Raw genomic sequence first — 14,495 nt, 5'->3', positions numbered from 1 at the left:
GTTGACCAGTTAAGGGATCTATCCACGCTAATCAGTTAGAGCAGGCTCATCTGCTCTTCGTTTGTGAGTATTCCATCACATTATTTCAGTATCTATACTTCTTACATACAGATTTGCACTTTGTATCTTTCTCATTTTTTTTGTCCTTGAGTTAAAAGACCACTATAGGCACCCAGACCACTTCAGCTCAATGAAGTAGTCTGGGTGCCAGGTCCATCTAGGGTTAACCCTGCAGCTGTAAACATAGCTGTTTTAGAGAAACTGCTATGTTTACACTAGGGTTAATCCAGCCTCTAGTGGCTGTCTCACTGACAGCTGCTAGAGGCGCATCCGCGCTTCTCACTGTGAAAATCACAGTGAGAAGACGCTGACGTCCATAGGAAAGCATTGAGAAATGCTTTCCTATAGACTGATTGAATGTGCACGGGGCTCTTGCCGCGCATGCGCATTCGGTGCTGATGTCGGAAGAGGGAGGAGAGTTCCCCAGCGCCAAGGGAGCCTGGCGCTGGAGAAAGGTAAGTGTTTAACCCCTTCAGCCCCCTTCAGCCTGGCGGGAGGGGGGCCATGAGGGTGGGGGGGACCTAAAGACCCTTTAGTGCCAGGAAAACTAGTTTTTTTTCCTGGCACTATAGTGGTCCTTTAAAGTGGAGGATACATAGGTGCCTAGAGTTTTAAACAAATTATTTATTGCAAGTGTTTTAATTTTTCAGTGTATGGGCTTTGGCAGAGGTACTGCACAATATTGGGACTATACTAGGTTTTGCACAAAGTCACTTTAGTGATTCATATGCACTTTGACGGTTTAAAAGAAAATTAGTGAGTTTACACCCTTTACATTTTTGTTAGACACAGCACACCTATATTTTTTTTTTATTTCATTGGAGTGTCTATATAGGGGCTATTGCACTTTAGGTGCTGCTTTTTGTTTGCACATTTTATAAGGAATTTGCTTTAACATTTTTGTAGCGCCATTTTTGACTTGTATTTTTATGTGTTAGTATATAAACCTATCTTTATTAACTCTACAATTAAGGACCCCAGTCTGGGCCCCAGCGGCTGTGAGCTCTCCAACAACACCCCTAAAACCTGTGAAAGGTAGATACTAGTAAGGAGTCAATGCATTCTTGTACTTATAGTGAGAATCACATAAGTAACAAAATTTGTGGTGGCAGACACAGGAGACTCAAAACTTATCTTATGCAAGAAGCAATAGGTGCCTATGAGTTTTGGAGTGTTCCTTTAATTATTTCACCTCTTGAGTTAGTCATTTGACATTTATGAGGCTAAAAGACCTTACCAGATAGTTATTCTATTAGTTTATATTATTGCTTCTCGATAGGTCTGCCATATGAAGTTATTTGTGTATAACCCGGAAGTATGGTATAGTGATATGATAGAAGTGAAAGAAATAGTTTCTGTGTGGGATTATTTATCAAGCTATAAATTACTATTTAATAGAGATTTTTGTACAATAATTTGAAATGACAGCAAGGCTTTAATTTAATATTTAACTTACAATCATCTTGGCTTCAAAACTGGAGCATTGCAGAATCTCTAATGTTACTGTAATTTAGCTTTTTTCCATCAAACCTCTGACGAAAACTGCAAAACAAACGTAATTATTTTTTCAATCATGCAATAAATGATTCCCCAATTTCCATGTAATAGAAATAAATACACAATAAGATGTTCTAAACAAACCATAAGATAGAAAATGATTCTCAAAGTAAAGAAGGTGTATGGCCCCAATTTAATATTTTCGGATAAGCTTTTCAAATGATATAATATTTTTGGATTAACTTTTAAAATAATTTAATATTTTGATATGTGTTGATACAGTGATATATTTTTTTTATAAATGATGTTGTTTTTTTTATATTTTAATCTTTTTTTTAAAATAATTTGAAAAGTGGGGAGGTATGGTATATTTAGAGTGTAAAATTTCTCAGATAAGCCACACCCCAAAAATTAAAGAGTCCCACTTTGTCCGTTTAAAATGTTGGGAGATATGTGGAAATGTTTGTTCTTAATGACAAAGGTTTGTAAGCCCAACACATAACTAATGGTGCATATATCCTATGGTCTGGGATGCAATGCAACTGTCAATCCCAGGGATACTTACTAAACTAGCTATTGTCAGCAGGGTTGCCATGAGAACTTACACAGCCTATGGCCTGGGCTACCAGGCCCAACTCTGAGTCCACCTAGTGGGTCCACCCATAGGGATGAGTAAAGTAGATGCAGTGTGTGTACAGTGGATGCAGAGTGCATGTAAAGTGAATGTAGAGTCTGTGTGTAGTGGATGCATTGTGTCTGTGGTTAATGATATGTGTGTATAATGGAAGCAGTGTGTAGTTTATGCAGAGTGTGTGTAAAGTGGATGCAGAGAGTGTGCACAGTGGATGCAGTGTGTTTAAAGTAGATGCAGAGTGTGTCTATAGTGAATGCAGTGTGTGTGTGTAATGTATGTAGTGTGTGTAGTGTTTGCAGTATTTGTTCGTTTGTGTGGCGTTGGATAGGGCCTGTGGGAGATTGAGAAGCTGTATGTGTGTATTTAAATGTATGTGTAACTATGAATGTGTTTGTGTATGAATGTGCATTTCTTGTCTGTGTGTGCTTGTGTAATTTAAGTACCAAAAAGGGGGGCGAGGGGTGCAGTTTGAAATAAAATCACAAAATGGGGGGGATAACAAAATACATTTCCACCCCGGGTGCCATGAAACCTAGGTATGCCCTGCAGTCTTTAATTTCAATCATTTAGCAAACTGACAAAACAGGTCTTTAAAGTTGAGTTTGTAGGCAATCTTTGGACTTGCAAGTGCTTGTCCCCACTCATATCAAAACACTATGCTCATTGGCATAAGATGTTATAAAAGTCAAGAAGTGTAATTCCTGTTATCTGACTGTCAGGGTTTCTAGGCAAAGTTCCAAGCTCCACTTTAAAGCAATATTTCGTCAGTTTGCTATTACGTTATTGAAATGAAAGACTGCAGGGACAGTCTAATAACTAATTCAGTATGCTGAAGTGGTTATGGTGCCTACAGTGTCAATTTAAATGTGCACATTTAGTAAAATTATGTGAAAGGTAAAAATTCTGTTTGAAGTTTTTGGAGTGTTCTGTAAACACTTGAGCTGGCACTGACATTATTTGTGCCAAGTCACCCAGGGAAACCTTGGTAAGAAAGAGATAAATTAATGTTTAATGACATTTGGCTCTGCTTCTTAGAAGAGAATTATGTGGTAAAGTACAGATTGATTTAATGTCTGACCTTACAGTCCATATAAGTATTTGTTGTTGTTTGTGTCTTTTTAATATTAACACTTTTGTGGTCATATCTGTTTTTCTTTCAGAATTCCGTCTCCAGCTATACGAAGTAGATAGAGGCCATTTGATGGTTACTATTGGTTCTGAAAGTTTTTCTATCAGCACAGATTACTTTTTATTTTTAATTAATTTTTTTAGCCAGTGCAGTTCTTAGGATCCCAAAGTCTGCAGTTACTTAGAGTATGTAATGGGCATAAAATTAGAACACTTGATTAATGTAAACAAAAAATATTGTGTTTCACAGTTAGGGTGGATAAGGCTTATCCATAGGGGCACTTGGGACTGCACAGTATGGTGGGAATTAGTATGTATAGTATACTGTAAAGTCAGTGGCGTACTAACAGGAGCTCAGTTTGCCCCAGGTGCCTCTCATTAGGGGAAGGGCGCCATTCAGGGACGTATTAAGTGGCCCAGAAGGTCCGTTCTCTGGGTGACCGGCAAGAGGTAAGCGCACAAAGCAGGAGCTTCGGTATCCTCTACCCGGTCTGACAGGAAGTGCTCACCGAGAGCAACAAACTGCTTCCTATCAGACCGGGTACAGAAAACAGAGGCTCCTCCACAGACTGCCTGCTCAGTCATGCTACATGGAAGAAGGTGAGGCTTAGCAGGCATGGGGGAGGACAAAAAAAGAGTACAGCGGAGAGGGACAAAAGAAGGGCACAGGAGGGGAGGGAAGCAATGAAGGGCACAGGAGGGGAGGGGGCAAAAGAAGGGCACAGAAGGGGAGTAGAAAAAACAGAAGGGCACAGGAAGGGAGTGGGGGCCAAAAGAAGTGCACAGGGGGGGCAAAAAAGGGGCACAGGAGGGGAGGGGGAGCAAAGAAGGGTGCAAGAGGGGAGGGGGCAAAAGAAGGCACAAGGGGCAAAAGAAGGCACAGAAGGAGAGTAGGGAAAAAAGAAGGGCTTAGGAAGGGAGTGGGAGATACAAGAAGGGCACGGTGGGGGACGAGAGGGGCACTGGAGGGGGACAAAGACACACATTAGCTGGAGGGGCACAAAGAGAAACACAGAAGGAATGGATGGACAAAGAGACACACAGAAGGACTGGGGGAGAAACATAGAATGTGACGGCAGATAAGAACCATTCGGCCCATCTAGTCTGCCCAATTTTCGAAATACTTTCATTAGTCTCTGGCCTTATTTTATAGTTAGGATAGCCTTATGCCTATCCCACGCATGCTAAACTCCTTTACTGTGTTAACCTCTACCACTTCACCCGGAAGTCTATTCCATGCATCCACTACCCTTTCAGTAAAGTAATACTTCCTGATATTATTTTTAAACCTTTGTCCCTCTAATTTAAGACTATGTCCTCTGGTTGTGGTAGTTTTTCTTCTTTTTAATATAGTCTCCTCCTTTACTGTGTTGATTCCCTTTATGTATTTAAATGTTTCTATCATATCCCCCCTGTCTTGTCTTTCCTCCAAGCTATAGGGGGGCAAAGATACACACAGAGGAGCTGGGGAAGGGGAAAGAGAGACACACAAAGGAATTGGGGGAGAAACAGATGCACAAAGGGGCTGGTGGAAGAAAGAGACACACAAAGGGGCTGGGAGGGACAAAGAGGCACACAGAAGGGCTGGGGGGGAAGAGACACACAGAGGTAAAGGGGAAAAGAGACACACAAGTGGGTTGGGGGAGAAACAGATGCACAAAGGAGCTGGGAGAAGAAAGAGGCCTTCCAGCCACACCAGTCGCCAGCCACAGAAACCAGTCACAGCCAGCCAGCCTGCAACAGTCATTAAGATGGGAATAGCCAATTTGGACTGGGTATCAGAAAGGGTATATTACTATATTGTGAATGGGGGCCAGAGTGTTAGAGAGAGACCCATCACAAGGCCCATTAGACTCTATTGTAGTCTCTATTGAGACCCTTTCTAATATACAGTTTACAAGTTTGGGCAATAAATATTCTTGAGTATTATTGGGTGCCAAATACAGGATTCACCCTTGGTGCCAAATTTTCTAGCTACATCCCTTTGTATAGTGGATGAAAATACATATTTATTGAGATAATGGGCCAGCTGCTGAACTCAACAGCACATTCCCATCTCACTGCACAGAAGATCAGAACATGAATGTGGGAACATCAGGCTACCCACCCATAAAAACGAACTCTCCCTGTGTCATTCATGGCCTCAAAGTAAAAAATCCAAGGCCTTTCTCCTAGATAAGTCTTTAAACTTATTCAACATATTTAGAAATGATAGGTATTCAAAGTCATCAGTGTTTGCAGAAGACACAAACCTAGGTGAGGTAATACAATGGGAGTATGATATTACGTCACTACAGAGTGATTTAAATAGATTAGGGGACTGGACACTCAAATGGCAGATAAAGTTTAATGTAGATAAATGCAAAGTTATGCACATCAGGGTAAAGAATGCACAAGCAACGTACACCCTAAATGGTAGAGAGTTAGAGAAAAGAACACATGAGAAGGATCAGCAGTTGCTAAGGCCAGTAAGTTATTGCCATGTATAAAAAGGGGCATTCATTCTCGGGACGAAAGTATAATGTAGCCTATTTTTAAATCACTGGTAAGAACATGTTAAATATGCCGTGCAATTTTGGGCACCTGTTTTAAAGAAGGATATTATGGCACTATGAAAAGAGCAGAGACGGGCAACAACATTAATAAAAAGGAATGGAAGATTTTAGTTATAAAGAAAGGCTACCGAATTTAAATCTGTTTAGTGAAACATTAGAAAATGGCACCCCAGTGGGGATATAAGATTTTAAAAATAGACTGTCTCTAGTGTAAAGATGAGGAAATCTCTGGATGAAGAGGTGATTTTATCAGAGTCTGTACAGATTTTTAAATATTGACTAGATGAATTGTTGCAAAAGCATACTATTTAGGAGTACCAGATGCTGCTCACTTACCGACCGGGTTCCGTTCTTACGACCTGGCTGTAAAACGAATTGGTCGGTAAGTGAGGCGCATGCGCACCAGTGCAAGTCTATGTTCGGGGAATCCCTCAAAGTAGGGAATCCCTCAAATCTATGTTCGAGGAATGTTCCTCCTCTGGTGCGTATTTTTATGTTCTGGGAAATTTTCCCGAAAATAGATTAGAGGGATTTCACCAGAGCAGGGGAGCAGGGGAACCCTACAAATTCCCTGAACATAAACCAGCTCTCTAACATGTGGAATCCCTTGAATCCCCACACTAGAGAGTTGGTAGTAAGTGCAAACCGTCGTAGAACAGGTAGGTTGCAAAGTGAGGACCACCTGTATAATATTTAAGACAATATGTGGGTTAATTAACAGCTATAGAATGTCCTTGCAGGCTGAGCAGTAATTTGCTGCATTTCCATTGCCACCTCGTTACAGCTCTACAGGGAGTGCAGAATTATTAGGCAAATGAGTATTTTGACCACATCATCCTCTTTATGCATGTTGTCTTACTCCAAGCTGTATAGGCTCGAAAGCCTACTACCAATTAAGCATATTAGGTGATGTGCATCTCTGTAATGAGAAGGGGTGTGGTCTAATGACATCAACACCCTATATCAGGTGTGCATAATTATTAGGCAACTTCCTTTCCTTTGGCAAAATGGGTCAAAAGAAGGACTTGACAGGCTCAGAAAAGTCAAAAATAGTGAGATATCTTGCAGATGGATGCAGCACTCTTAAAATTGCAAAGCTTCTGAAGCGTGATCATCGAACAATCAAGCGTTTCATTCAAAATAGTCAACAGGGTCGCAAGAAGCGTGTGGAGAAACCAAGGCGCAAAATAACTGCCCATGAACTGAGAAAATTCAAGCGTGCAGCTGCCAAGATGCCACTTGCCACCAGTTTGGCCATATTTCAGAGCTGCAACATCACTGGAGTGCCCAAAAGCACAAGGTGTGCAATACTCAGAGACATGGCCAAGGTAAGAAAGGCTGAAAGACGACCACCACTGAACAAGACACACAAGCTGAAACGTCAAGACTGGGCCAAGAAATATCTCAGGACTGATTTTTCTAAGGTTTTATGGACTGCTGAAATGAGAGTGAGTCTTTATGGGCCAGATGGATGGATTGGTAAAGGGCAGAGAGCTCCAGTCCGACTCAGACGCCAGCAAGGTGGAGGTGGAGTACTGGTTTGGGCTGGTATCATCAAAGATGAGCTTGTGGGGCCTTTTCGGGTTGAGGATGGAGTCAAGCTCAACTCCCAGTCCTACTGCCAGTTTCTGGAAGACACCTTCTTCAAGCAGTGATACAGGAAGAAGTCTGCATCCTTCAAGAAAAACATGATTTTCATGCAGGACAATGCTCCATCACACGCGTCCAAGTACTCCACAGCGTGGCTGGCAAGAAAGGGTATAAAAGAAGAAAATCTAATGACATGGCCTCCTTGTTCACCTGATCTGAACCCCATTGAGAACCTGTGGTCCATCATCAAATGTGAGATTTACAAGGAGGGAAAACAGTACACCTCTCTGAACAGTGTCTGGGAGGCTGTGGTTGCTGCTGTACGCAATGTTGATGGTGAATAGATCAAAACACTGACAGAATCCATGGATGGCAGGCTTTTGAGTGTCCTTGCAAAGAAAGGTGGCTATATTGGTCACTGATTTGTTTTTGTTATGTTTTTGAATGTCAGAAATGTATATTTGTGAATGTTGAGATGTTATATTGGTTTCACTGGTAAAAATAAATAATTGAAATGGGTATATATTTGTTTTTTGTTAAGTTGCCTAATAATTATGCACAGTAATAGTCACCTGCACACACAAATATCCCCCTAAAATAGCTATAACTAAAAACAAACTAAAAACTACTCCCAAAAATATTCAGCTTTGATATTAATGATTTTTTGGGGTTCATTGGGAACATGGTTGTTGTTCAATAATAAACTTAATCCTCAAAAATACAACTTGCCTAATAATTCTGCACTCCCTGTAGTGGCAGTCACTCAGATGGCCACTAGAGGTGCTTCCTAGTTCAGTGCTGCATTGTGTGCAGCATATGCGTTCAGCGTCTCCATGCTAAAAGCTTCCCATAGAGATGCATTGATTCAATGCATCTCTATGAGGAGGTACTAATTGGCGCGGCGTGGCATTTTGCCAGTCATGTGCAATAGCCTCCCAGTGCTTTCCTATGGGATAGCATTGGATTTGCTGAGATCATCAAGATTAATGGAGACGAGGCCAGGCACAGCAAGTGGGCACCAGTGTGGCAACGGAGGCAGGCACCAGTGTGGCAACGGAGAAAAAACTAATTTAAATACCTTTTTAAACCACATATAGGGGGCTGGTCACCTAAATATATATTCCAGAACTAAAGTGTTAACTATACTTGTTTGTATTCCTAACACTATAGTGTTCCATTAATTTTATAGTGCCCGACATCAAATGTACCTAAGCTTCTTTAATATATAGTAACTATATGGCCATGTATGGTATAAAACATCTCGCTGAATCTCAACAACTCACAAACTGGACTAGCATAAGTAAACGAATTCTGTTTGTAATCACTGGAGTGTTTTGTGAAGACCTGAGGTGGCACTGACCTTGTTTGTGCTAAGTCACCCAGGGAATCCTGAAGTCAAGGCGAGGTTACCAGAGGAATTAATGTTTAATGTTTCTTGGCTGTGATTCTAAGAACAAGCTGCTGTGATAGAGAACAGATAGACATTCACCTGCAGATTCACCATGGTCTGACCTGTGCACGTTAATTAGGTTTTTTAATGTTTGAGGAATAGACTGAGAAGGTAGATGTGACAAGTAATTACAGCCTCATGTAATAATAGTAGATGGTGTATAAGATGAGGTTAGCTGAACTGAAATGTTTCTGGCTCTGGCCATGCCTTGGCCCTATTACTATTATTTGATAAGAGTGCCACTGTACTTTTAGAACCCTGAACAAATCATCATTGTATACACTACACTCCATTGTTATACTAGGGGAGGGAGCAATGCATTATGTGGTTCACTGCCATGTATATCACACCCTCAACAAATTGCATTTTGAAAATTATACTAATGCTGGTGGAGCGCCTAAAATGATCTTATTTCTGTCATGAGATCACTTCTAAATGAAGGCTCAGAGTCACATAAAAAAGGAGGAAAAAACAGAATAGTGAAGTACTGCAAAGATTAAATGTCAATCCCAATAGGATCATAGAGAAATTGGTATCTGAATAAATTTAAAAATATCCTTTCTAAAATGCAATTTATTAACAAAACTATCAGCTGATTAAATTTACATAATCAATATTACAAGATCACAATAGTAAAAAAACACAACTTAAAATAATAATCCATATAGCCCCTTACAGGATAAAAGAGAGTGAGTATATGCAGTCAGATACTGCTACTCACAAGCGCCTTTTGTTCACAATGAACCTCTGTGTGCTGCCATTGTCCCTAACCAGACATCGTAACTCCTCCATGGAGAGATGGTTGACAGACTTCCCGACTGGTTTATAATGTGCACTGTGCTTGTTTCCTCAGACGCTCTTAGTCCACGGGTTTAAGACAAATCTCAATTTTTTGGTATTCTGAAGACGTCACTACCCACTCCGTTACATCACTACGTCGCTTACATTACAATAAAAAAATAAATAAAAAAGGTTCCATAAAAAAAAAAAAATCTAATAGAATTATATTAGTTCTGATATTTGAATAAGTGTTGTATTTCCGGGTTAAATAATTTAATATTGTTACACAGGATCCAATAGGACACCATATGGAACACCAATGTACCCCATGTCATTGCAGTGTCCAGACTGCAATAATAAGATCCCAGAAGTGGTATTATGAGATGCTCTAGAATGTTTACATTTGTGAAAGGTATATATCATTCATGAGCTGTTAATTGCCCCGAAATGCACCAAAGAACCAGTATCAATATTGCAAGTTTGAAAACCTTAAGCATAAAGGTCACTATTTTGGCCTTCTAACATCACATACACATGGCACAGGAATACATGAAGGTATTGCTATGCTCAGGAGGTGTAGGTGAGCATTTTTTTTTGTTTGTGAGTGAAAAATATAGAAATAATGTCCATATTAGGTGAAGTGCCTCTTATGTCATCAAAAATGCTTTAAAAAAGAGAGCGACATCACTTGAAGGTTTTTGTTTTTTAAGGAGGAAGTCAAACTATCTGTCATAGAAGTGCAGACGAATGAGAAAAGAATGTGCAAGTGTGGACTCAAACATAAAATGTAACAATAAGTAATAGTAGTACAAGTGATAAAACATATAACCTGAGTGGAGCACGGAATGGAAAACAACCAAAGTTGCTTACCATATAAGGCATGATATTATCTGGGATATACTCCAGATTACATAAAAATATAAAGAAAACAAAAAAATATGTAGTGCAGATGGTTACTACAAAATATAGAAATGTAACTAATAATTTTAACCACTTACATGTACCAGAGCATAAATATCTTGGCTCCATAAATAACACCTTTGTGCCTTTTGGGCCGCACCTCTCCTTTGGTCTGCAGTAACACTCAAAAGTTAAAAGGAGAAACAGAGAGAACACCTATGTGTAGTATGTAAGGAAAACTGTCTCTTGGAGATAATATGTATTGAGCTCATCATTAACAGAGCCTTAAGGACCTGGCTTAGAGATTTCAAGTAGAATAACAATTTAGGGGGATAGCGCTACCCCAATGAAGACTACTGGATCTTCAGAGGGCTTATAGTATTAATTTAATTAAGGCTGCTTGTAATGTCCAAAAAAAACGGGTGCAATACCTGGGCTATTATCCATATATACAAAAAGATATGGCTGCACTCACGGATATTCCTTTAAAACTTAGCTTTTATTCGGTTCCATAAAACAGATCGACGTTTCAGTCCGACATTGTCAGGATCGGGTCAGGGATCCAACACGCAAAGTACAAACAGGTACAGGGTACGTATACCGGACCTTAGAATGGCCGGACTAACGTACAGAGAGTATAGAGAATGGTCAGAGACAAGCCGAGGTCGAGGGAACGAGAGGACAGGTAAGCGAGTAACAAGCCGGGTCAAGGATAACAGAGGTAAACAGAGTAAGACAAACAAGCCGGGTCGAAACCAAAAGGATAACTGAAAAACACCAGAGCACTGTGTGACTAGACAGGCTAGAACCACGACAGGGCAATGAGCAACAGGGCGAAGTATGTTTAAATACCCTGGCTAGAGAGGATAGACACGCCTCCGACGAGTCCTGATTGGTCTCCAACGGATTAAGTGACAGGTCGTTCCGGATTGGCATCATGACGTCGGTCTCCGGGCACCATGCTACATAAGGAAGTAAGTCCCTCGCGGCCGGCGTTTATGTGAACGGGTCGACCGCGAGGAACAGGAGAAACATGGCGTCCGGACGGATAAACATCTAAGTCTCTACCTCTCTCGGAGGTAGAGACCTCAGGTACCCTGACAGTACCCCCCCTCTCAAATACGCCCACCGGGCGGAAGGAACCGGGACGAGATGGGAAGCGGGAGTGATACGCCCTGCGGAGACGAGGAGCATGGACATCCTCTTGAGGTACCCAACTCCTCTCTTTCGGACCATAACCCTTCCAAACGACCAGATATTGAACCTTCCCCCGTGAGATTCGAGAATCAATAATAGAGTTAACCTCATACTCCTCCTGACCCTCCACCTGAACAGAGCGAGGAGGGGCTGTTGTGGAGGAAAATCTGTTGCATATAAGTGGTTTCAGCAATGAAACATGAAACGAGTTAGGGATGCGTAAGGTAGTAGGAAGAGCTAGACGGTACGCAACTGGATTGATTCGAGTCAGTACTCTGTAAGGACCAATATAACGGGGAGCGAACTTCATGGAGGGCACTTTTAAACGGATGTTCCTTGTGCTCAGCCATACCCTATCACCTGGAACAAAGACCGGAGCCGCCCTTCTACGTTTATCAGCGTGTTTCTTAACCAGCATAGAGTTGTGCATAAGGATTTGTCGAGTTTGGTCCCACAACTTCCTCAAATTGGCCACATGAACATCAACCGACGGCACCCCCTGGGAAGGAGAAGCCGAAGGAAGAATAGACGGATGAAAGCCATAATTCATGAAGAAGGGGCTTGAATGAGTAGAATCGCAGACGAGATTGTTGTGTGCAAACTCCGCCCAAGGAATCAAACACGACCCAATCGTCCTGGTGTTCGGAAACAAAACATCGTAAATATTGTTCAATTTTCTGGTTGGTACGTTCAGCAGCTCCGTTAGACTGAGGATGATAGGCAGAAGAAAAGTTCAACTTGATACCTAGTTGTGAACAGAAGACCCTCCAAAATCGGGAAATAAATTGAGAGCCTCTGTCAGATACAATTTGGGAGGGTATCCCATGTAGACGAAAAATCTCCCTAGCGAATATCTCTGCCAATTCGGGAGAAGACGGTAGTTTAGGCAGAGGAATGAAGTGAGCCATCTTAGTGAATCTGTCAACCACGGTGAGAATAACAGTCTGTTTTTTAGAGATAGGTAGTTCGACAATAAAGTCCATGGCCAAACAGGACCATGGTTTTTCTGGAACCTCTAAGGAATGCAGGAATCCACAAGGGAGTGTATGGGGTTGTTTGGTTTTAGTACAAACCTCACAAGCAGCGATGAAATCTTTAGTATCTTTACGTAAAGCAGGCCACCAGAAGTCTTTGGAGATCAAAGCAAATGTTTTGCGAATACCAGGATGTCCCGCCATCTTGCTGTTATGGAGACACTGCAACAGTTCCAGTTGAAGAGCAGGAGGAACGAAATGTCGACCCGCAGGAGTCTGTTTAGGTGCTAGATGTTGCAGCTTAATGATCTTGGCCAGTAACGGGGAGTGAATCCTGAGATTCGTATTAGCAACAATATTGCATTTCGGAACTATAGAAGAAAGAACCGGTTCCGGTATAGTAGAAGGTTCATATTGGCGAGATAAAGCATCGGCTTTAGAGTTCTTAGAACCAGGTCTGTAAGTCAGCACATAATTGAAGTGAGTCAGGAATAAGGACCAACGCGCTTGCCTAGAAGACAGACGCTTGGCCTCCCCAATATAGGACAAGTTTTTGTGGTCCGTCAAAATAGTAATAGGGTGTAAGGTCCCCTCCAATAAATGTCTCCACTCCTTTAAGGCTTTAATGACCGCTAACAGTTCCCTGTCTCTGATGTCATATCTGCTCTCAGGCCCAGAAAGTTTCTTGGAAAAAAAAACACACGGGTGTAGTGGTTTATCCACCCCTAACCTTTGTGACAGAACCGCACCTACTCCTGTCTCAGAGGCATCGACCTCGAGTAGAAACGGCAAAGTCGTATCAGGATGGACTAAAATTGGAGCAGAGGCAAAAAGTTCTTTGAGATTCTTGAAAGCAACGAGAGCTTCAGTAGACCACGTCTTAGTATCCGCCCCCTGTTTGGTCATATTGGTAATGGGCGCAATAATAGACGAGTAACCCTTAATGAAGCGCCTATAATAATTGGAGAACCCAATAAACCTCTGAATAGCCTTGAGTCCCTTAGGCAATGGCCAATCTAGAATAGACTGGAGTTTGTCAGGATCCATCTTAAAGCCTTCCCCAGAAATCACGTATCCCAGAAAGTCTATCTGGGTCTGGTCAAAACTGCATTTCTCCAACTTACAGTATAAACCGTGTTGCAGAAGTTTGTGTAACACCTTTCTGACTTGTCTATGGTGAGTCTCAATCTCTCTAGAGTGTATGAGTATGTCATCCAGGTAGACAATAACACAATCATGTTGGAATTCCCTAAGAACTTCGTTAATCAAATCTTGAAAAACTGCAGGTGCGTTGCAAAGACCAAAGGGCATGACCGTGTACTCATAATGACCATAGCGGGTATTAAACGCTGTCTTCCACTTGTGACCTTGCTGAATTCTCACCAAGTTATATGCCCCTCTGAGATCCAACTTGGTGAAAATTTTAGAATCCTTTAGCCGGTCAAAGAGCTCGGTAATCAGGGGAATAGGATAGGCATTTCTGATGGTTATTTTATTCAAACCTCGGTAATCGATGCAAGGTCTGAGTGAACCATCCTTCTTTTTAACAAAAAAAAATCCAGCCCCGGCAGGAGAGGAAGATCTCCTAATGAATCCCTTGTCTAAATTCTCCTGAATATATTCCTCTAAAACAGCATTCTCTTTAGTGGATAGAGGGTATACATGACCCCTGGGCGGCATGGTACCAGGCAATAGATTAATTTTACAATCAAATGTCCTGTGTGGGGGTA

The sequence above is a fragment of the Pelobates fuscus genome, chromosome 1 (genome assembly GCF_036172605.1).
Source record: "Pelobates fuscus isolate aPelFus1 chromosome 1, aPelFus1.pri, whole genome shotgun sequence".
In the NCBI taxonomy this organism is placed as follows: domain Eukaryota; kingdom Metazoa; phylum Chordata; class Amphibia; order Anura; family Pelobatidae; genus Pelobates; species Pelobates fuscus.
This window is presented reverse-complemented; position numbering follows the sequence as displayed.